Genomic DNA, 24,626 nt, shown 5'->3' with positions numbered 1-24,626 from the left:
CGTGAATCTGGTATACACTCAGAGGAGGCGAAGATGGAGTTGTCAGAACAGGAGCCCTTCAGCTTATCCAGCGCGAGAAATAAGCGGCATAATGAGGTTAGTCTGGAATTAAGGAATTCAAAAACCTTCATTGCAGAAGCTAACCAAGTATCATTTGCTACAAATGTTTCAAATGCAACTGATGCTCTTGTAAATGTAGCTTCAGCTCCCAATCTCCACCCATGAACGTAATAAACACTGCTCCTGTGGGAACTGTCACTACTCAGCGGCCTGCTAACTTTTACGAACGTACAGATAGTCGTCCGTAAGCAGTTATATGTGAAGTTTGGATAAAAGCGTAGGCCATGTGGCATGTCTGGCACTTGGGGAAAATTTTCCATCTTTCCCTAACTCAAGAATGATCTAATTAACATATCTTCTGTAGGAAAAACCAAAGTGAAGGTTGAATTAAATACTCCAGGAAAGACCAATTTCCTAGTAAACAGCACAGTATTAAAATCTAAAAATTTTGAAGCTTGCATTCCTTCTCTCGTTGTCCACAAACAGAGAGTAATAAGAAAAGCTGGCACGGAACTTGAAGAAGCGAATATAATGAAGGCGTGCAATCTTTAATCCCCCTTATATTTGTAAGAAGGTTTTAACAAATCAGTGTGTAACGGATGAGAAAAAACAAATCGCCCAACTGCAGACCTGCTTGTTAACCTTCGACCTTCAAACTTAAGCGGACGCTGTATCTATTCATGGAAGTACATATTTTGCAGATCCTGGTGTCCAACTGTCACGCAGTGCTTTAATTTACTCCCATACGAGCAATTCAGCAAACAATGTCTGTGCGAGCTGAGGTGCACTAATAATAGAGGACCTCATTCTGTAGAATTCAGCTATTGCTATTGCTATTTGTGCTTACGTGGCGACCAGTACCCATCCACGGATCGGTGCTGCCCTGAGTATCATAGGCGGCAAAGAGCTCAAGAACTAGCTACTTTTAACAACACTGGCTTCAGGGACGCGCCGAACATTACCTCTATGCCAGCCATGCGTTCCATTACCGGGAGACAACATTTCTAGCCTGCAATCACCGACCTTGACTGCGGAAGTACAGCAAGGAAGACTAGAGTTTAACGTTACATCTACAGCAAGGTCGGTAAAGACGAAGCACAAACTCGGGTTACGAATGGATGGGCAAGGAAAGTGGCCGTTTTGGGTGGGGAAGGAAAGTGGCCGTTCGACAGTGTTCTTGAGTGCATAACGTGTTCCCACCTATCGCCGTATGATGGTACGTGTTTTGGTGGTCCAGGTGCTATTTTGTGGGGAGGCACAATGCTGCATCGGCAAACTGACCTACAAACCTTCGAACACGGTACACTCACACTCACCGGTGCGACACAGTACTCCTTCCCTGTGTGCGCCTGTCAGGGGTGCATCAGGCCCTGACTGTTTTTATGGGTGCTAAAACGATCGCATTGAACAACGCAGGTGTGAGGAGCTCTTGGAACGAGAAGATACTCGGCGAATGGGCTGCGATATCTGTTCTCCCGACTTAAATCCTACCGAGCACGTGTGATATGCGTTGTAATGACATACTTCATCACGTCTACATGCCCCAACGACCATCCAGCAGTTGTTAACTGCGCTGGTGGAGGAATACAACGCCCAACCACAAGAACGTCTTACCAACTTTGTGGCCAGCATTGAAGTACTTAGTAGCACATGTATTCCCGTCCGCGATGATCACACACCCTATTAAGGTCAATGTCCCGCATCTTTTAATATCCAGGGGATCATTATAAATCACGGTGACTTCAGTGTAATTATTGTCTTTGAATAAAAGTGTCATTTGTTTTTTCATATGTATTTCTTTCAGTTACTTCCAGTACTACAACGTAGGAGTTCTTTCCAAATATGGTTCAGGTTTAATCGAGCTATGTTACTTGGCAATGACACATCATGCGAAAGTTACTTTCGTCCTTAATTTTCGCACACCAGTGTATTTTGTTTACTAAAGACATTCGCCCTTATAAAGTGATTGGTAAATATCTTAAGAGGATGGGGAAAAATCTGTAGAGAGAAATAATTTTTTCATTTTTACCTATCACTTATAATTAAATTTAAAAGACAGTGTCAATTCACAATGTAAGAATATCTGATTGACATCTAGCGCTATTTGTTAAAAATTTTCTTTGGAAAAAATTGTGATAATTGAGCTTTTAAATCTGCAAATAGGCATTTATGTTAATAAATGAAAGGCGCTAATTTGTTTTTGTTCTACAGTCTTACTTTTATTGTGTTACCGGCTTTCGGTTCACAAGGCCATCTGCAGACATTTACTGACTATTGTCGCCAAACATTTTAACTTCTTTGGCGACAATAGTCAGCAAATGTCTGAAGATGGCCTTGTAAGTCCAAAAACAGCTAACACAATACAATTAATACTGTAGAACAAAAGTAAACTAGCACTTTTCATTTATTATAACGTTGTTCTACTAAGAACCGAAGGAAATGAAATGATCATGTGGCATCGTTGGCCGGGAGGCCCCGTTCAAGGAAGATCAGCCGCCGGGTGCAAGCCTTATTTTATGTGACGCCACATTGGGCGACTTCCTCGTCGGTGATGATGATATGATGATGAGGACAACGCAACACCCAGTCCACGGGGCGGGGATGGGGAGTGTCCAACCCAGCCGGGAATCGAACCTGTGTCCGCTGCACGATAGGCAAGCACGTTACTACTCAATTCAGCAGGCGCACCGAACCGACGAAAGATTCAGTTAACATGAAAGCATTTATGTATTTTCTCTGTAAGTTAAGTATACAATGTACACCAGTGTTTTAGATTGCCAATCAGAGTGCAAAATCTGGAAGCTAAATTAAAATAAATGAACTTCTAAAAACCAGTCTTCACCTTCTAAAACGATAAAACATAACGGTATCGGCATTCGTTCCAGAATTCCGCAACTGCCGACACGATTCTACTTTCTAAAATTTAGGCACGGTTCCTCCCCTTAAAGCAATCATTGTTCCAGTGAGTAATACGTGAATGTAGCGGGAAGCTGTCCTAATAAGTGAAACAATGGGAAGCATCTTCTGCCATGCACTTAACAGTAGTTTGCAGAAAATAGGTGTAAGTGTTGATGTGATGATCTGGGAAACTCAGCACATTTTCCCAGTGTGAAAATAAAAGTTGTATTTGCAAATGTTGCTTCAGTGCGACTGTTTGCAATTGATGTTTGTAGGATAGCGCATAAGATAGTAAAGCAGCTTAATCAGAGACACAATGTTACAGCGCACTGAAATGTATTGAATGAACAGAAGTTGCTTCAACACTACAGGAATCTTTGGGAAAATCCACTGCAAGACGTAGACGACGTAAAACAGTAACAATAAAATAATTATGTAGGCCCAACAATTTCTGATGAACTGTAGGAAGTGAAGTGCAAGATATTGATAACATGGAGGTTCTAAAATACCAAACTAATTTTTTCCACCCGAGACTTCTAGATGTGCATAATGTATGTTTGCAAACGGTATGATCCCCGAAAAATGGCAACAATTCCCATTATATCTATGATAAAAAATAAAAAAATTGCAGAAGGTTCATCTTGTGGAACGCAGCATATTAATTTTATGCTTAAATTATCGAAAAGACACTTCAGACAATAGCTGTCATAATTTTATCTGATGGGCAGAATGGTTTTCGAAAAGAGCGGCAGCGTACAGATCATGTTATTCTAACCACATTATACAGGGTGAACATTAATAAAACAGAGAATCTGCAGGGACGAATTCCTAACTGAAAATGGAGAAAAAAGAAACGTCCTATGAATGTGTGTTCGTTGCTACAGTAGATAGCGTTAACAAATGAAATTTCCTCTGACCACGCGCCGTGTGTTACTTGCGTGTTGCAGGTTGTGTGACTGAAGCAGCGTACTGTAAACAACAGAATGGTTCAGTATTCATGTAGGGAACAAGCCGAGATGGTGTTTGTGTATGGTGAAGCAAGTGGAAACGGTCGAGAGGCAGCACGTCTATACCAATACAAGTACCCTCACACAGACACTAACTACATCACACAATATTTCAAGCCCTTTTTGGACGGACTACGTGTACACTAGATTTGGAGGACCGGATTCTGCCTCTCGACCGTTACCATCTGCTTGGCCGTACGCAGACACCATCTCGACTTGTTCCCGACATCAATACCAGATCATCCTGCTGCTTACAGTACGCTGCGTCAATCTCACAGCCTGCAACACACACACTGCACGTGATCAGAGGAACTTCCATTCGTCAGCGCCATCTACAGTGGCAAGGATGAATTTCCGGACACTTGTTCATAGGACATTTTCTCCTCCATTTCCAGTAAGAAATCCGTCCCTACAATTTGTCGGTTTTATTAATGTGCTCCCTGTATAAACATGGGGAGTCTCAATGAATAATATCTTGGCCATGCTGTCTTTTGCTATAATTTTGGTCAACTGTGTTTTCTTTAGTTCGAAACACCATTTGTGATCAGTTTGGTCTTACTATAGTCACCTGTGGCTCCCAGACACTGACGTCAACTTTTCCTCGCACACATCATTGCACTACTCTGTAACGAGTACATGAGCACATTGTTTAGCTGTAAGTGCAGGCTTCCGCGGCCGTTGTCACAATCAACTCGTTGAAAATTGTTGTGGGTATGTGACAGAATTGTCTACGTTTTAAAATCTTCGGCGTTTCGATCACTGTTGCAAATGGCCTTCCTTAAGGTGTTTCTGCTAACAGTTAGCCAAAACACTCTGAGGATGAGCGTTTGCGACAGAGGTCGAAACGTCGGAGAATTTTACACATTGACAACGAGGTCACATACCCAAAAAAATTTTGCTGACATTATTTAGCTGTATAAAAAGCATAATTATTGATAGTGATGAACGATTGTGTTTCCTAGTCTTTACGCGTGTTTAACTAACGGAAACGTATTGCATTTATTGATTTTGAAAAGGCGTTCCATCTGGTATGTGAGAAGAATATGGGAACTATAATGAATGGAAGAGGCTTGTTGGAGCATTAGAACACAGGATAGGTCCTGAAAGAAGTGTTTATAGAAATAACTAAAACCAGACAAGTACGAGTAGAACTCGCGGTATGAAGCTTCTGTACAAAGCTAATTATGTGTATTGATAGTTCATCTTCAGGTGTTGATACGCGAGTTTCCGTGTATCAAAATATGTGACATAAATGGCTATTATCTTTTGATTTCATTGGCGTAGAAACACAAATTCTTTACACCAACATGTGACCGTAGACTTTAGTATTTGACGTAAATTTCAACTCGATACCTCTACCCGTTCTTGAGTAAAAGAGTTCGAAACAGACGTACAGACCGACGGACAACAAAATGATGTTATAAGGGTTCCGTTTTAATTAACGGAAGTACGGTACCATAAAAGCACTAAAATAACACGAGACACATTCAAGTTTCAGACAGCAAAAATTTTTTAAGGATCTGAAGCGAGGTTGTAGCTTTCCTCTGGCATTGATTAACATTTAGACTGATGATACTATCAAGGGGTTCGGACTGATGACCTCAGATGTTAAGTCCCATAGTGCTCAGAGCCTATCGAGGGGTTCAAATGTCTCTGAGCACTATGGGGCATAACTTCTGAGGTCATCAGTCCCCTAGAGCTTAGAACTACTTAAACCTAACTAACCTAAGGACGTCACACACATCCATGCCCGAGGCCGGATTCGAACTTGCGACCGTAGCGATCGTGCGGTTCCAGACTGTAGCGCCTAGAACCGCTCGGCCACCCCGGCCGGCACTATCAAGGGGAATTACAAGGAAAGACAGGGCATTAAATATAATCATATCAGATATACATATAAACACCGTGCTATATGGTGACGATCTGAGTATTACCTCCAAACGACAATTTTCCAGGTGAATCGATTATGAGAGAAATACAATTTTAAAATATCAGAAGAAAGAACGAAAGTCACGCCTTCCAAAGCAGTATATACAGTTAAAACAAAGATCTGCATGGACAATTGCCCAACAGTATAGATGTCACACTGTAATTATTAACCTATGCCATGTTCGAGGCTACGATACAAAAAAATAAAATGATATCGCAATAGACAAAGGAATGGAGATATAAGGTAAGAGGCGATGAAAGACGCAGAACAGTAAAGGTAAAAATGCGAAATCTATTAGGAGTGAATGGATGACGACTGGTTAACTAATCAAGGACACGACCTAAGTGGGAAGCTAGAACAGGGAGATGCCGAATACCTGATGCGTAGAAGAAGAACTAGATGAAGACTTTTGCGTCAAATTTTGGCTCGAACAATGCATATTTACAAAAAAAAAAAAGTGAAGGCCCTATTGCAATTGTGATAAGGGATGAGACACTACTCGACTTACAGAGTTTTGCTCTGGAAGCAGCGGACAAGAAAGTAAAGTTAGGTACAACATTCACGCTTCTGTGTTACGTTCGTAATATGTTACACTTGAAGGGGCAACGACTGATAACACAGGCCACTAACTTTACAAATGCCTCTGAATTAACATATTGTCACTGCAAGTTTTAGTTCTTACAACGAAACGGGAATCCGTTTACTCGTTCTGAAAAATAGCATTGACCGCAGAATCGACTATGAGGTTCTTAGAGACTAAGGCTGTGTCTAAATTAACTGTGCTGGAACAAGGATACGTCGTGGCCTGTTGTAAGGAACCATCAAAGGATTAGCATCTTGTATAAATAAAGTGTAAGACTGACCTACGACTTGCAAAACTGTTAATCGAAACACCGTGCCACCCATCACCACAATATAAATTTCTCATAATCTTAAGTGTGCTACTCTGTGTGAATTTGTCGAAATGGTGAAATAATTGTATTATTTGCTCAATCACTCGTAATGCAGAAAACTGACGTTAACAAATATAACGACCACTCACACTAAAATTGCGTTTCATATGCTATATATTTTGCGGTTATCGGTTTCAAGCTTTTATGCGAGTCACGAGTGGGCATGCACTCGTATTTCTGTTGTCATACAAGTGAAATCACGTCTCCCTACCTGTTCTTATTTTAGTTGCAGTTAAAAGTCCCAACTTTGTAGCTCATTTGCACAAAACTGTTGAAAAAATGAATGGAATAATTTTGACAAAGTAAACGGGAACACCAGGACCTAAATTTGATGCGCCCAGCGTTTTATATCTACGGTATCTCGCTCGTGCCAAAGCGCACAATCATCATTTATCTTCACGCACAAGCGTCAAGCGCACAGTACGATAACCCGAGGAGAAGAAGGGCCTACGAAAGCGACAGGGACGTAAGAGGAGAAGGCAACGCCGGTCCTTCGCCTCCGGCCGTCATCAAGGACTCGGCAATGGGCGCGAGAGAAACGTTTGGCAACTGTATGGCATGGCGCCGGCTGCCTTGCAGGCAAACGTACAGCTTTCTCTGTAACACAAAGTGGCCACCCTTTCTTATGTTCAAATTACTCTGGCGTGCGCCTTCAGAGTTCGTCGCTGGAAAATAAAGCTGCCTACGTGACTAGTACCCCTTTGTATGCCTAAGAACTTGTGTCTGGCGACTCACAGGGCTACACTAAGAAAAAGAAGAGTGTTGTTTTGAAGGAAGAAAGGAAGGAAGGAAGCTCAGGGTTTGACATCCTCTTAACGACGAGGACATTAGTGACTTAGCACAAAATTTCGGACATGACAGAACCGAGAAGGAAACTGATGATGTTACAGGAATCATCCCAGCATTTATCTGACGAATACACGATAAAGCAAAATCCCGATGGCAGTAAGGGCATTTCACCCTCTCCTCTCGAATTTAGCATCTCGCTTCGTGTGTACTGTTCCGGCGTTCAGCATTGTTAGCATCGGATCCGTTAAAAACGGAATTTTTTGGTGAGACTTAAAAAATTCTCGGCGAAATATGAAATCCAGATTCGAATTTTGGCCAGGCATTAGTTTATGCCTGCGGAGTTAAAGAATCACTCCGAGGACAGCCCCTAGCAGCAGCTAAGCCGTTCTCTTCCATGTGTTTCGTTGAAGGAGTATTATTCCAGCAATATATATGCAGGAGACCTTCTGTGGAATTTGGAAGAGTAGAAGACAGAAACTTGCAGATTTGGAGGTAGAGGATTACTGTGTAAGGTCCTCGCTGAAGAAAAGCTCGTTAGAGACGGGGCACATGATCGGATAGCGCAAGGGTAGGGATGGAAATGGGCCTTGTCCTTTTCAAACGAACCATACTGCAGTTCACCATGATGGATTTAGCCAGCTCGCAAGGCGTTCTCGGCTGGCTCTATTGGTGACAGCATTGCAAACCCATCCGATATTCGAGCACTGGTCCGACACACGTTTGAACCGCCCGGCGATTTAACGAAAGGAGAGCTTACTATCACTTCTTATTTTAAGGGATTATTAACTAGTCGTCAGGATCACAATACAAATTTTCCGCTATTAACGGCATTTTCTATATCTGATAAGGCACGTCGGACTACACATTCGTTGAACTGATCTGCCTCTGTCTTAGCGGAAGACTTGATCTGATCTAATGCAATCTTGGCTGTAGCCTTTCCCTAGCTGTTGCTTCCTTCGCTTCTCGTAGATAAGTAGTTTCTTACCTTAAGAGAAACTTTCCTGGCACCATGATCTTGGCAGCGTCGGACGTCTTGTCTTACTGGAGGTGGTTTTGCAGAAAACACTTTGTGTGAATATACTGGGGCGGGTAGCGTTCTCGCTTCCCACGCCCGGGTTCCCGGGTTCGATTCCCGGCGGGGTCAGGGATTTTCTCTGCCTCGTGATGGCTGGGTGTTGTGTGATGTCCTTAGGTTAGTTAGGTTTAAGTAGTTCTAAGTTCTAGGGGACTGATGACCTAAGATGTTAAGTCCCATAGTGCTCAGAGCCATTTGAACCATTTTTTTCTGCAGCAAAGAGATAACCTTGTAACGTCTGGATTTTGAATTTGCGACTGAATACTCTTTATTTTGATGGTCGAACATTTATAATCTTGGTATGAGGCTAACTTTATTTATTGATCACCGGTGTCTTCCGAGCACAGAACCCTGTTGACTGGAGCCTGTACATCGGTAGTTTCCATTGATTAGTGTCATAGCTACTTTAGTGTCTTTTGGTTTATATTTACCTACTTTCTCTACACAATCTGTATTTGCATCCTCTTCTGCCTTATTTAAAAATTTTCCCTGATCGATTAAGACTGTTCTAACGCCCGAACCTCTTGTTCCGTTAGCTTCCTCTTCGGAGTTTATGAAGTGTTTGATATTTGTCCGTGTCTATCTGCGCGAGTAGCATTACTACCGATGAACTTTTTGAATCATTGCCTTGTCCATAAATTCTTTTGCGACTTGCCACTACTGACATGCCTGATGCGTAGCATTCCTTCTTTCTTCGATTTCGAGCTTCTTGTGTTCGGCACTGTCACGGGCAGTCTCTGCTGGATTCGCTCACTAGGGTGTCTATTTCGTCTGGAAGATCGGCTTGAGTGTCGCTTGATCGTTCCTGTATCCCTGATCTTGTGACGCTTCGTTCCTGTCCCCGAGGTTTCGTACACCCTGTCAGTTCCGTTAATCGACTTGGTACAGAACCATTCGATGAATTGTGTGTGTGGGCTGGCCTTCAGTAATTGCCCGAGCCCGATTATCCTTCTTTATCGTTATTATCATGCTTTTTGTACTTTTCTACGATTGTTTATTATGCGCAAAAGTTGTTTTTAAATGATCCATGGACTCTCACGTCGTGGAGATGCGCGGTAGGCCACAGTGTATCACTAACTCTCGAAAACACTGTGTCATGGCGCACGAGGGAATATCGTTTTAAGCCTATCCTAACGCCCTTGACACCATTATTTACATTAAAATATTTATTATGCAACCATTATTCGCGTTGAACTTGTAAGATGTCACCATACTGGAACAGCGTTTGTTGTATTTCGCTTCGTTGCACTTCAAACTGCATATTAAATACACGCACTGTTCTGAGTCATAATCTGGCATAAGAAATATAGAAGTCAATAATTTAACTACTTGCTGATATGCATAACTTAGAAAATGGCTCTGAGCACTATGCGACTTAGCTTCTGAGGTCATCAGTCGCCTAGAACTTAGAACTAATTAAACCTAACTAACCTAAGGACATCACACACATCCATGCCCGAGGCAGGATTCGAACCTGCGACCGTAGCGGTCGCTCGGCTCCAGACTGTAGCGCCTAGAACAGCACGGCCACTCCGGCCGGCCATAACTTAGAGTCTACCGTTGTTTTGTTTTATTTTGGTACATGTCTCCTCATTCTTTAACTGTAGATAATGTGCACATTTTTGTCCTAATAAACCCCTGTCTCTCAAACCTGTCGGGTCATGTAACAAAATAACTACATCTATAGATTTCGGTTTCAGAGTTCCAAACGGAAAAGGAAATTTAAAAGTAGTTTTTCATACTAGCTGCTCCATTTGGCATCGACAGATGTGTTCAGTCCTCTGGTCCGTCTACAATTAGCGGTATTTACAGCATTATTATTTTACACGTCCTTGGCATATGTTAGCTTGTAATACGACACCTTTGCTTAGTTCAGCATACAGAAAGCTATGCGATGTAAATTCGACTCGCAAACCAATCTGTAACCACAGAAATGTATTTACATTTAAATTGCTGTTCACCGACGCAGTTAAGGTATTCACAAAAACTGAGAACTTGAAAAAAAAAATAGTTTGTCTTTTGCTGCCAGCAGTGCCACTGGTTGCCCACAAAATGTCTAATACAAATCATTTGTGCCTTGTTAATTGAAATAAATCAACCTGATAATGGGGATATTGTGCCGAAAAGCGTAGTGGGGAAAACAACATATATCACTAGTCACGGTAATTTACATTTATAATTTACACTGTCCGATCAAAAGTATTAGGACATCCCTATGTAATATTACGAGAGGCAGACGCACCAGTATAAAAGAGTTGAGTAGTACTGTGTTGTCAGTACAGAAACAGTAGTAGCAGAATTGCTCTGTGAGGGGAGCTCAGTGACTTCGAATGTGGACTATTGATTGTTTCTCACCTGAGTAACAAATCCATCAGGGACGTTTCAACCATTCTGACATTTTCGAAGTCCACTGTTGGTGATGTGACTGTGAATTGGAAGTGCGAAGGAAGAACCACAGATAAACTAACATGAGGCAGACCTCATGTATTAACAAACGGGGACCGCAAGCACAGCAGAGGCTGGTTGCAAAAAATCCCATGAAAGCAACGGAAAGGAATTACTCGTGAGCTCCAGAGTTCTACCAACTGTCCAGTTAGCACAATGACTGTGCGTAGGGAGTTAAAAAGAATAGGATGCATTGCTTAAGCGGCTTCTCATAAGCCATATATGTTTGTAGTCAGTGCTAAGTGACGCTTGATGTGGTTTGAAGAGCGTCACCAATGGACGGTGTTTGACTGAAAACGAGTGATTTGGAGTGATGAATCACGCTTTACACTGTGGCACTTGGATGGAAGTGTTTGGGTTTGGCGAGTGCCTGGTGAGCGTTACTTGGCCTCATGTATCGTGCCAACAATGAAGTATGGAGGAGCTGGTGTTACGAAATGAGGAAGTTTTTCGTGGTTAGACTGTGGTCCTGTTATTACGCTTAAGATAATGCTAAATGGTGAAGGATATGAATGCATTTTGCAACACTGTGTACGGTGTATATAGAGGAACAACTGGGAGGCGATGGTTGTTACCTTCACTTCTCTGCAGACTTCAGCGTCAAACATTACTACCTTGTCTGATTTTTGTTCTTGAGGAAGAAAGGATTGCCATTCCTCCACACACTTTCAGACACCTGATTGAATGTGTTCGTAGCAGAGTTCAAGGCGTCATAAAGTAGAAGGAGGGAGATACCCCTTATTAACGGCTACTAATATATGTCCGAATACTTTTGATCAGGTAGTACATTCATAACCGTCACGGCCAAGCCTAACTTGAAACGTTCGCACTTTGATATAATTATGTTACGACTTTGACATCGTTGGGGGAACTGCTAGAACTAAAAACTGGAAGTTTAAACATCCTTGACGTACGAGGAAGTGACACGAACGGAATGTGGTTTGAATTACACGTCTTTTCCTGTGGAGTAAGTGAAGCAAGTCTTCCGCCAGAGAGGAAGACCACACTCTGTCCCAATACTACAGGAGATGTATATTCTACCACAACTCACTTCCTCGTGTTACCAGGAAAATTCATGTCTGTACCCAGTCTTTGCAGAAATTCTGTTGACGAGATATAATCGCAATAACAGCATGCGAAGCAATCACAGAAATGCCTCTAGAGTCACGTAGAGCGGTCTTTTCTTGATTATTCAATTAACCGACAACTAACAAACGAGAATGCAGATGGAATAGATGACGGAATGTGCTTCCGGGAAGTAAAGTAGTATAAGATGGTTGCGTTAAAACGCAGAAAATCAAACTGAATGGGAGTAGAATCCGAATATCTATCCCAGAACGTCTTATACTGACAATCTGAAAAATGTAAGACACCAGTTACTCTGATAGTGTGAAGAGTGCGAGGAAAACCCTGTGAAAACTCATCTTTTGTACTACAGAGGTATATGTCAAGGATTGCAAGCAATCAATCAGAAAAAGTGTCTTTGTATAATGTACTACTGTAGACAACAATTGTAATTTCGAATGTACTATTTATTATTTGAGTATGAAGTGCGTCCTTGTTGACTTCGATTATAACTTAAAGACCATACATAACTCTGAACAATGGATTTTCCGAATTCTGTGCTAATAATTCCTATTCTCGTGCTTTATCAAGTTATCAAAATATTTCATAGAGACACATTATAGTGTTACGCCATTTCTGAACCTCCAGGAATAAAATACTGTCAACTCCGATAATAATGTTATGTTCCAATAGCCGGCTGAGGTATGCTCGTATTCAGGAGGATCAGTTTTGGGACCTGAACAATCTGATTTAGATTTTCCTGCTTTTCTTAAACCATAACCATAACAGTCAGTGCACGGTGGTTGCTTCAACAGGTACCCGATTTCTTTTTCATCATATTTGTCCCACGTAACAGATGTTCCGCATTTAAAGCAAATATATCAGTGAGGTCTTAAATTCTTTACCTTTCTTATCAGCCGGCCTCTGTGGTGTCGGGGTAGCGACACTCCCTTGTAAAGTAGAGGTCACGGGTTCCAATCCCGCCTCAAGCGAAGGTGTGAGCTTTTTAAATGTGTCCTTATTGTCTATACCCTTCAGGATAGCAGAAAATAATGGTAGAAATAAGTGTACGTGATGAACACAGATGACACATATAACAAAAACAGTCTGTGCACATCGCAACGATTATTTTTTATTATTCTGGTAAAAGACTGACAGTTTTTGTCATACTCTTAAATACTCTCGTTCCATTATAATTTCACAAATTATTACAAATAATACGTCTAAATGAAACACAAATCATAAATTCATGCCGGCCGGTGTGGCCGAGCGGTTCTAGGCGTTTCAGTCTGGAACCGCGCGACCGCTACGGTCGGAGGTTCGAATCCTGCCTCGGACATGGCTGTGTGTGATGTCCTTAAGTTAGTTAGGTTTAAGTAATTCTAAGTTCTAGGGGACTGATGACCTCAGATGTTAAGTCCCATAGTGCTCAGAGCCATTTTTGAACCATAAATTCGTATAACAGAGATGAGACCACAGGAAGTGATGAAAGGACAGATTGACAACTTTCTAAACAATGTCAACAAAAATCGATCTCCCTTACTTATTTTAATTACTGCTCTTTTTACGATGTTTCTTTAGAATGTATTTGACTTTGTGTTTATACTTAAGCCACTTTCAACTTCAATAGAAGCTACATGAAAGTGTTTTGGCAGAACCATGAAGATGCTTAGCCTGATTGTGTTCTTCAGACTTCGAATTTGACCTCTTGAGAGCGGACCCTACTAGGTGACAGTAGATAACTATTTGAATGACCAGTCCGCAACTCATTTCGTCACAGCATTCTACTCTTAATTTACACCGGCATGCCGAATAAATCTTTCATGTTTGTCGCACACCTACGAGCTAGTAAAAGACGAGAGTAGTCTGAAAAGTTTCCAACCCAACAAAGGAATGAGACATTTTTTCTTCAAATTTATTTTTATTTTTCAACATAATCTCCTTGTAAGTTTATACACTTCCCCCCGCAGCGATACTCCCATCTCTTTAATCCGTCCAAATGATGGTGTCTTTCTCTGCAAAATAGTTGCTTACGATGGTGATAACCTCTTCATTCGACGAAAATTTCTGTCTTCCGAGCTCAAATTTTAGCTGAAAGAACAAAAAAAAAAACAAAAAAAAACACTGGCTGCAAGCGGGCATTTATTTAAATCTATGGGAAAAGTTGAAAATTGTGTCGGACCTGGATTCGAACCTGGGTCTCCTGCTTACCAGGCAGATTCCCTGACCGCTTTTTCTCGGAAACATTACCATTTTTAATTATTTTAATTTTATGTTTATTTTTACTTTTTCTCTTTCGTTTCTTTTTGTCCTTCCTAACTATAAAGGAACCTACATAGAAAAAAGGTCTATTTGCCACCGGCACTATGACCCTAAAAAAATCATATCTGTGCCTCTTCAGGCGCTGGCCCGTAACTACACCTACCCCCAATAGTTTTACCGAAACTAAGAAAGGAGGAAAGAAAGGCCGGAAAGGGTATCAAATGTATGTAACAGATAATCTTTCTTTTTTAACCTGGCCCGTAACTACACCTACCCCCAACAGTTTTACCGAAACTAAGAAAGGAGGAAAGAAAGGCCGGAAAGGGTATCAAATGTATGTAACAGATAATCTTTCTTTTTTAACCTGAGGAGTGAAATCCATGAAGGGGAATACCGTTGGGGATCATCGAATAAAAATCAAAAAACAGTGCATCAGATTAGATCGACTGCTCACTGCAGGGACATTCCAACTACGTGGCGAGTCGTAGAAAGCACTCCAAAGGAAGCTGGAAAAGTATTGCCTGTATTTCGTGTGCAGACATTAGTGCAATGTCGTTCGTTCGCGTAAGTCCAAAAATGGAGAACACTTTTCTCGCCAGTTGCAAAAAAGTATCGAACTGCAAGGCCACGGAACCAATTCGTAGAGTCAGTCTTCATCCGCGGGTAATACACGTCATGCAGGAACAACATCATGTACGGTTTAATTCGTTCAGTAGTGGCACGTGAGAGGAAGGCCATAATTCACTGGACGAAGTGCCGGACGGCTACTGCTGGGCCACAGAAGAAGCGTTGATCGTCCGTGTTCGTAGCTCGCAAGCGACGCAAGGCGGAGAGTCGGCGAGGGGAACTTGGTGGAGACGAGAACGACTCGGTGTTTCCCGTTGACGGCGACATATCGCGCGGAGTGTGCAGTAGTGTCAAGAAAAGGGCGTTCACCGGCCGCCATATATTGCGCCGCCTGTACGGCGGGAACTTATTTTCTATCTTACTCGGGGCGCGGGCCATTTGCATCTCAGTGTACACCGCGACCACTGAACCACAGGGACACAATGGTCATTGCAGCTGCACGGAGTACCCTAGCACGCCTCCCGTGAGATCCAAACTCTCAACATACCCACACACTACTTATGTAGTGCTCCTTGTCCATTCTACTCATTCCCCGAGGCATTTCGCTGAGTCTCGTAAGAGTTCCAGCCTGGTGTGCAACTGCACTGAAGAGATCGAATCCCAGTCCGGCACAAATTGTAAATTTCCCCATGCCCGTTCGCAGGCAATGTCTGTTAATTCCTTTGTGTCTTAATTCATAATGGCTGCTGCATCAAAACTGGTGTCTGATCTTATGGACATGTCCGAAAGAACAGACGCTTTATATATTCGCGTGGGACCATATTTGGTAAGGACGGTGATCAAGCAGCTGAAACCGCTGTTCGTGAATTTTCGTCATGGTTACCGCTGAGATGTCAGACGGCGCACTGTCTTGCAGAAACATTCTTCTGCAGATATGACTAATTTCTCTCAGTTTTCGCTTTCAGCTAGCCAAATAATGTCGCATAGTATGATCCTGTAATAGTTTTTCCTTTTTCTCTAGTATCATTTGCTGAATCTGAGTAATGTTATCATCAATGGTTGCAGCTTTTGGCTGTCCCGAACGTTCATCGTCACCCAAGCCGGTACGACTGCGTTTAAACACAACTGCAAAAAATTCCACGGTGATAAATGATGGCGCAGAGTTCTCGTACACAGTGTCCAACACGTGTTTAATTTGCGTAGGCGTACTGTCTTTCAAAAACAAAACTCAAATGACAGCTCGATACTCGATTTTGCCGTTTTTCACAAAAAAAACTCGCATCGACTCACTAAAACGACAGTCAAACAGCAACTACGCGTCCAAAATGGTTTCAATTTTGGTGAGTGCCTTACTACGAATGCGCAACAAATTCGCCAAATTCGCCAGCAAGTGGTGCTGTCCTAACAGACATGCAACATATTCGTGAAGACCGTTGAACTCCACTGAAGAACATCCAAAACAAATATCTCTCATTCTCGTTTGTACTTGGCAGTAGTGCTTTTACTTTCTCCAGTGACCGAGTGAGATTTTTGCTGCGGTTTACAGAACATTCACTCTGCGATTCAGATCGATAGACGGAATGTGCACAGTCAGCAGATACGTAAGTCAGCAAAACTACTGCGAAGTGGATTCCCGTTGACCCTGCTCATGAATTAGCAAACGAACTTTTAGCGATAGATCTGTTGTTTTATTTATTCGTAATTTCGAGCTTATGAGACGTTGCGGAAAGATCACTTCTGCGGTAGATCTTTACTTTCAATACGGATTGGCAGACAGCAATTAAGATTGCTCGGTACTTCCCCAGAAGCCTTCTGATACATGTGAATCCATGCCACTCACGCCTACATTTACACACATATTCCGCGCTACGCTATACATCACGTGGCGGAAGACACTATCTTTCAGTATTAGGCACTCTCTGGCCTATTCAATCTGCGTATAGCACGAGCGAATCAGAGGAAGAACTTCAGTTTATGATGGAGAAGCTGGTGAAAACAGAAAAAAGTATGAAATGAGGAAAAATACAGGAAAGACCAAATCGATGAGAAAGACATAACGAAAAGGCTCCATCAAAATATCATTGTAAGAACAGACTTTGAAAGCTTTCAAATATTTACTATCAAAAACAGCCTTGATCACAAATAATTTATTCCAGTGACCGGTTTCGACCACAACTGTGGTAAATCACCACCAGAAGGAGGTTCTGACTCATTGGTCTGAAGATGACCACAGTTGTAGCCGGCCGAAGTGGCCGTGCGGTTAAAGGCGCTGCAGTCTGGAACCGCAAGACCGCTACGGTCGCAGGTTCGAATCCTGCCTCGGGCATGGATGTTTATGATGTCCTTAGGTTAGTTAGGTTTAACTAGTTCTAAGTTCTGGGGGACTAATGACCTCAGCAGTTGAGTCCCATAGTGCTCAGAGCCATTTGAACCATTTGACCACAGTTGTGGTCGAAAGCGGTCACTGGAATAAATAATTTGTGATCAAGGCTGTTTTTGATAGTAAATATTTTGTAACAACATTGATCACTGTTCACTCCCACAGTATATTCAAAAGCAATTAGAAAGCTTTCAGTTCTTACACGGTTTGGTGATAGAAAGTGGAAGAAGCTGTGTAGAGGAAATACGAGGTTGAATATCTGTGGGATAAAGAGCTTGTGAAAAGGTGAAGGATTTGTTGAGAGCAAATAGAGTTCCGACGGAATTAAGAAAGAGATTGGCCCAGTGTGCCGGCCGCTGTGGCCGAGCAGTTCTAGGTGCTTCACTCCGGAACCGCGCTGCTGCTACGGTCGCAGGTTCGAATCCTGCCTCGGGCATCGGTATGTGTGATGTTAGTTAGGTTTAAGGGACTGATGACATCAGATGTTAAGTCCCATAGTGTTTAGAGCCATTTGAACCATTTAGCCTGATGTTTTGCCTGGCGTGTAGTACTGTGTGGCAGCAAATCGTACGCAGTTAACGAGAAAGAGGAAAAATACTCGGAGAGTTTTGAAATGTGATTAAGGAGAAAAGCTGAAAGGAAATGGACTGACAGAATGACAAGTGAAGAAATGCTTCAGCGAATAGGAGATGAAAGAAAATAAGTGAAAATGACAATGAAGAAAACATCTTGGTTGAGACATATACCGCGAAAAAACTGTCTGTAACGAAATGTCATTGAAAGAAACATTGCATCGAAGGAAGAGAGACAACGAGGAAAATTTAGAATGCTGGATACCATTAAAAAAAAAAAGGACGAAGTTACCAGCAGATTAAGGAAAAAGCACAGGACAGGGGAAGTGGCGAGCGTCCGGTCGACAACTATCGTAAGACAGATACAGGACTACAGAAGAAGTACGTACCCTACTTTCTCTTATCTTATTCTCTTGATTCCTGCGCGAGGTTTACGATGGCGATAGTAGACTCGTTGTGTGATCTCCATCGAATACAGATTCTCTTAATTTAGCCTTAAGATCTTCCCGAGATCGTGGTGTTTCTTCTAAAGATGGCCATTTAAGTCCTAAGAATCTCCGCTACAGTTCCATGTCAGCTCTGCTGACCTATTGTGAACCTGGCGATGTCTGCTTTCATGCTTACATGATAATAACACCAATCACTGGAGCATAACTGTAGATCCGGTCACACTAGTGTCTCGTATGATGCTTCCTTTAGAGATTCACTGCACTTTCCCAGAATCGTCGGAACAAATCTAAATCATGCATTTGCTCTCTCAGGTACTTTGATTCGACGTGTTGGTGCCATTTCATATTTAGGCCAACCGAGACAGGGGAAGTAGTGATTACGTAAGACACTGGACCTTCTTTCGGGAGGACCAGGGCTCGAATCTCCTACCGACCATCCAGATTTAAATTTTCTGTGGCTTCTATAAATCGCTTAAGGCAAATGTCTGCGTGATTTTTTTAAGAAGGCCACGGCTGTTTTAATTCCTCATCACTCCAATATTAGCTTTTGTTGTGTATATCTACTCGTCGACAACACGTTAAGCCCCAATATTCTTTCTTCCTCTATTATTTTACGGTCACAAAAAACTAAAAAGTAATGAAGAAAGAGGACGGCAGCCATTCTTGAGAGGGAAATGAATGACGTGGTTGACATAACAGTACCCAATGTTGGACTCCACAACTAGCTGCCGAAGGTAAACACTGTGGTAGATGCATGTATAGCAGAGATGAAAGTGGAACATAGAAGTAACGGTAATGTATTAAGATTATTAAGATGAACATGAAGAGGCATTTTTGTGTTCATCCATGAGTTAGCAAAATTACGCCAAATAATACAAGAAATGTGTGTTTTCTTTGTGCGAAGAACAATTATTTATACAACATACAGTTGGGATCGGAATTAACACCGTCTTGTAGCCCATAATTCGTGTTAAGCGTGGATGCAGTTCAGATAGTTTTCAAGCTATGGAAGGATACGCCCGGAACAGAGAAGCGCTTTCACTAAAGGAATAATGTATTAACATCTCCTAGTTGCCGAAGAATGATACTGTTCTCCGGGAGGACAATGATGTGTGACACACAGCTTCGGAAACTAAGACTTGGTTCTAACAAAAAGCTGTGAAGACAGTTTATGGCGTATCGCACTCTGAACGCAGGTCTGAATTATTTTTAAAGTATCTCAGAATTTTGTGCCAGATGCTACAGTATTTAAGCTGTAAAGTCCCTTAACAGGCGTTTAAGGACCAGAGACGTAGATATTAAAAGTCTCCGATTAATTACTAAATGGCGTCAGTCATTTTTTTAACTACACACTACGTCACTAAGTAGTAGACACTGTGACTTTGTAGTTGCATGTGATGGGACAATTTTCTGCGCTTAGCTTTCGTACGAGGTCGCCTTTAAATTTATACCAATAGAATGTAAGAAAAACATTTTCGTAAAAATCGTTTCATTATTTCTCAAACTGTTCGCCTTTAAAATGTATACACTTCTGTATGCGTTCAAACCAACTGTGACAATATTTTGTCCACTCTGGTATAGGTACCTCAAAAACATGGCTTTGGACGGCTTCAACAGCTTTGTGATGTTTGGAAAAGCACCGTATACGCATTTTTTATTTGAAATAATGGAACAGAAAGAAGCTGTTCATTGGCATCATGAAAATGATGCCACTTTCTCAGCTGTTTTTCCCAATTTCGTCGATGACTTGCGGCAAAGAACATATTGTAAGCTATTCAGCAGTCTGTTCTTCGATCCCGTAAAGCAATATTCGCCACTTGTACATTGAAACCAAAGGAATAAGCCAAGATTTTGATCGGGACAGCTTTCGTGTACAGTTTCGCTTCACTTCAGATCACCCAAACAGTTATTTGTCGCTTTGTTTCTAAGACGTAGGATTATATTCAAGTTTTGTCTTCTGTTACGATATTGATTCGTATTTTGTAATTCCCTGGTCGAATTTTTTTAAGATTTTGCTTACGCCAATTGACACGAACCTGCTTCTGGGCTTCGGTCAAATCGTGCAGAATCCATGGGGAATAAACCTTTTTCACAGCTGCCTGTTCTTTGTAAAGCGAATCTACTGCAGCCGTTGATCTGTCGCTGTCTCACTCGAATAAAGTGGTTCGAGACATCGATACTGAAGTAGGCCTTTACGAAAATCGTAAAAAAAAGCACCCGTCGAAAATCTAAAAGCAAAATTTCCATTTTTTCGTAATAATATTTTATAAAATGCTCAATGTAAACGCACTAGTTGGCCCATTTGTGAGCTGATATTGATTTTTCGTTTTTTTTAAAATAGTAATGTGACATCTAGATGATGTCATCTAATAGTAAAAACATAAGATGCGACCCTCGCATACGAAATTTTTGTGATTACGGGATGCACTACTTCAAGGGAGCCGAACATACTCGTCATCACAGATTTCGTCCATATTTTGTCATATGCAGGGCTTGACCAGAAATGAAAGTGACAGCAGTGGAAGCTCCAGATGGCCAAATGTTTTGGGCGCCAGTAGGGCGAGGCATGAGAGATCTATGTAAGCGTACTTTATAGGCAGCAGCCGGCGCAGCGAAATCAGTATAGAACAGCAATCGCAGCGTCGTGGGGTCGAGTCCCTAAGCAGAAACTTTCTTTAATTTTCAATTTTTACGTTGTTTACACTGCAAATAAAGCGAAATAATGTTCAATATCTAGTATTTATTAATATTTTCATAAAAGGCATGAAAAGGAAAGGTAAATAAAAACAAATAAATTTCCCGGAAGGGATTGTAAGGCCTACACGAGAACCCTGTATATAAAATTAGATACTCTTATTATTTTACAGTTGATGATTAAATGTGCTGGAGTGGTATTCATCGTAAAAACAGGGGAAGTAGCAGTTTTGTCGGGATTTTGCACACGTTACACACACCGCATTTTTACCTGTGCGCTTTAATTAAATTCTTTTCGGAATATTACTTGCAGAGTCCTCGTGGACGCTGTTAGTACAATATTTTCTTGTAAATTTAGTTGCAATGCCAGATATTCCTTTGCCTCTCCTTTTCATGCCTTTTAGTGAAAATATTGTGAATGCAATATATTGAGCATTATTTCGGTTTATTTGCAACGTACATAACGTGAAAATTTTGGACGTACAAGGTTTCCGAATACACACTCGACCTGACGACCCTCCGTGTACCGTTCTGTACTCTTTTCGTTTTCCGCTGCGCCAACCACTGTCTGGGAGCTACTCTACCATAATTGATACCCGCGCCAAAAATGCAAATTTTTCTAAACGACTGGCCATCTGGAGATCCCACTTCTGTCGATTTCATTTATGGCCACGTCATGTATATCACACATTTGGACGAAATCGGTAATGACGCGTAAATTTTCGTTGCGCGTTTCTGTTATTACGAAATGTCGTCCGCAGAACCGCGCACCCAAGCAATGGTTTTAAAACTACTCTCTCATTCGAGAGGAGCGGATCGTCCAGGTTTAGGTTTGCCGTGGTTCCCTAAATCGAGAAATGCGAATAGCAGGATGGTTCCTTTGACAAAGGCACGGACTATTAGTTCCCGGTCGTTGTCCTATCCTAGCTTGGCGGTCCATCTGTCGTAGACGCGACGTTAAACTCCAGACTTGATTCATTCACAGTCCTCAAAGCCAACTGCTTTGAGTCTCAGAACAAATTTCGTAAGTGTGTAAATATAATTCGCTCACTGTAATCTCAAATATTTGCGCCTAGACACTGTTCAAAGCTGAGATGTCGTGTTTCCGCACATTTTTTTTGCTGATCCGAATAAATTTGAACACCACAGATAGGAAACAGATTTTACTTTATTTTATAAGTTGTATTTTTAACGTACTTCAGTTCATCTAAGAACAGTAAACACATTAATATCTCATATTTCCAGACTGTGATCTCGTTAATCAAATTATTCTTCTCCGGACTAAGCCTCAATGTCCCAATTATTTTCTGCATATTCTGGAATGTAAGGTTTATTCGTGCGTCCAAGATAGGAAGGCCATTTCTCCGTGTAATATTGCGCCATATACATTCCTCTGCCGGCCGGAGTGGTCGTGCGGTTACAGGCGCTACAGTCTGGAACCGCGTGACCGCTACGGTCGCAGGTTGGAATCCTGCCTCGGGCATGGATGTGTGTGATGTCCTTAGGTTAGTTAGGTTTAAGTAGTTCTTAGTTTTAGGGGACTGATGACCACAGTAGTTAAGTCCCATAGTGCTCAGAGCCATTTGAACCATTTGAACATTCCTCTAGAACTTTTTATAGCAGATGTATTACAACCCTTACGGATCAAGTGTCTTTACGCTTTGCAGGCATTTAACAATGGAAAGCACTTTTCTGTGACGTGATTCAAAGATAAAAACACTGCCTTCAGTTTCGTGGTCCAACTACAAAAGTCTTTCCCTCTAGAACGTAATTGGGTGATTTGAAAAGTGCGGCCGCGGTGGTCTCGCGGTTCTAGGCGCTCGGTTCGGATCCGCACGACTGCTACGGTCGCAGGTTCGAATCCTGCCTCGGGCATGGATGTGTGTGATATCCTTACGTTAGTTAGGTTTAATTAGTTCTAAGTTCTAGGGGACTGATGACCACAGATGTTAAGTCCCATAGTGCTCAGAGCCATTTGAACCATTTTTTTTGAAAAGTGCACATCTGTTTCATGTTTAGATATAGTGACTGCCTTCGCGACGTTAGTGCTACGTTCTGGTGGTAAATATTAAAAGCAAGAGGTTCAACTGAATAAAATATTACTGAGTTGCTAATGAACATTTTGCATGTTCAAATATTACTTAAAATTTGCATTTCTCTTCTCTTAGAGATCGTTTCCTCTATTGCTCATATCTTAACTGAGACACGACACTAACACTATGGCTGCTATACACGCTCTGTTTCCATACGGTTACTTTCGTCACAATAAGCTTTAGAAAACTGAATATTACTATAAAATAAACTATTATTGATCGCTGTTAATCAGTGCTGGAAGACGGTGCAAAGTGTGGTCCAGCAGAAGTGTACAAAAAGAGAAAGAAAGAACTCTACCTGTTTTTCTCTGCGTCCGTACTGCTTCCACCACGGCGAGATTCTGTCATCTCGGTGAGCCTGCCGCTTGTATTGGCTACTGCCCGACCAGGTCACTCGTGTTTACCACGCGAAATGGTCCAATCAACTGGCTGAAGCCCTACTAACGGCGAAAGATAATTGAATGGAGAAGGCTAGGTGATGACAAATTCGGTCGCCATCCGTTTGCTCCAAATGAAGCCCCACAATTTAAATGACGCAGGTATTTTTCGTGTCTTTACTAAATTAAGGAAACCAGGCTGTATGGAAAATGAGTAATTTGTTTCCATTTGTAAACTACTTGTTTGAGGAGGAAGTTTAGATAAACTAAGACAGAAAAACTTGGCGACTACTTGTCCTTTACTCTTACTGGCCACGCAGCTTCGAAGTCTTTGCTTTGTTGTGAGGTGAAACGCGGAAGCGGAAGTTTGCTTTTTTTCTAACATGTGATTCGTTCCGTCTGATATCCGCATTTTCTTTTGTAGTTGCTTTTCTACCGGTTTATTACGCCTGTCGGACTAAACCTCCTATCTTCTGCAATTAGAACTCCGTCTATTATATACTATAAAAATAAAACATTTTATGTGTAAACACCATAAAACTGCTATAATCTTATTGTTGTGAAATTAATTTCGCCAGTATAACATTTTCTGACACACTTAAGGATTTTAAATTGGTGTACGCACTTCCATAGTTTTAAAATATTTTATATTTGTATTTAGTTAAGTATGTGGCACGACATCATGTAACCCAGATGGCTGCTCTGTGTTGGTTATGCGTAATAATGTCATTCATAAAAGCTGTGAACTACATCTCGCAAGTGTTTTGCTGTGTGTGTGTGTGTGTGTGTGTGTGTGTGTGTGTGTGTGTGTGTGTGTGTGTTCAATGGAACGATATTTTGCGAAGAACTAAACCGAAGCACGTCTGCAATATTTTCCCGACGTAGCAAATATAAGAAAAGGTAAGACTGTGAACCAACTCATATAGTTTGGTAAAAGTCCATGGCATTCAACATGTGAACAGGTTTCTGGCCTGACTACAGGGAGGGACAGTGGTGAATCCATCATCCCG

General features: G+C 41.7%; 1 protein-coding gene across 1 annotated transcript in view; it reads right to left on the bottom strand.

Moving 5' to 3' along the window:
- LOC124721976 (pancreatic triacylglycerol lipase-like) overlaps window positions 1-24,626 on the bottom strand; it is a 451,439-nt gene that overhangs the window by 337,091 nt on the left and 89,722 nt on the right. The window lies entirely within an intron of this gene.

The sequence above is a fragment of the Schistocerca piceifrons genome, chromosome X (assembly GCF_021461385.2).
Source record: "Schistocerca piceifrons isolate TAMUIC-IGC-003096 chromosome X, iqSchPice1.1, whole genome shotgun sequence".
Taxonomy (NCBI): Eukaryota; Metazoa; Arthropoda; class Insecta; order Orthoptera; family Acrididae; genus Schistocerca; species Schistocerca piceifrons.
This window is presented reverse-complemented; position numbering and strand designations above follow the sequence as displayed.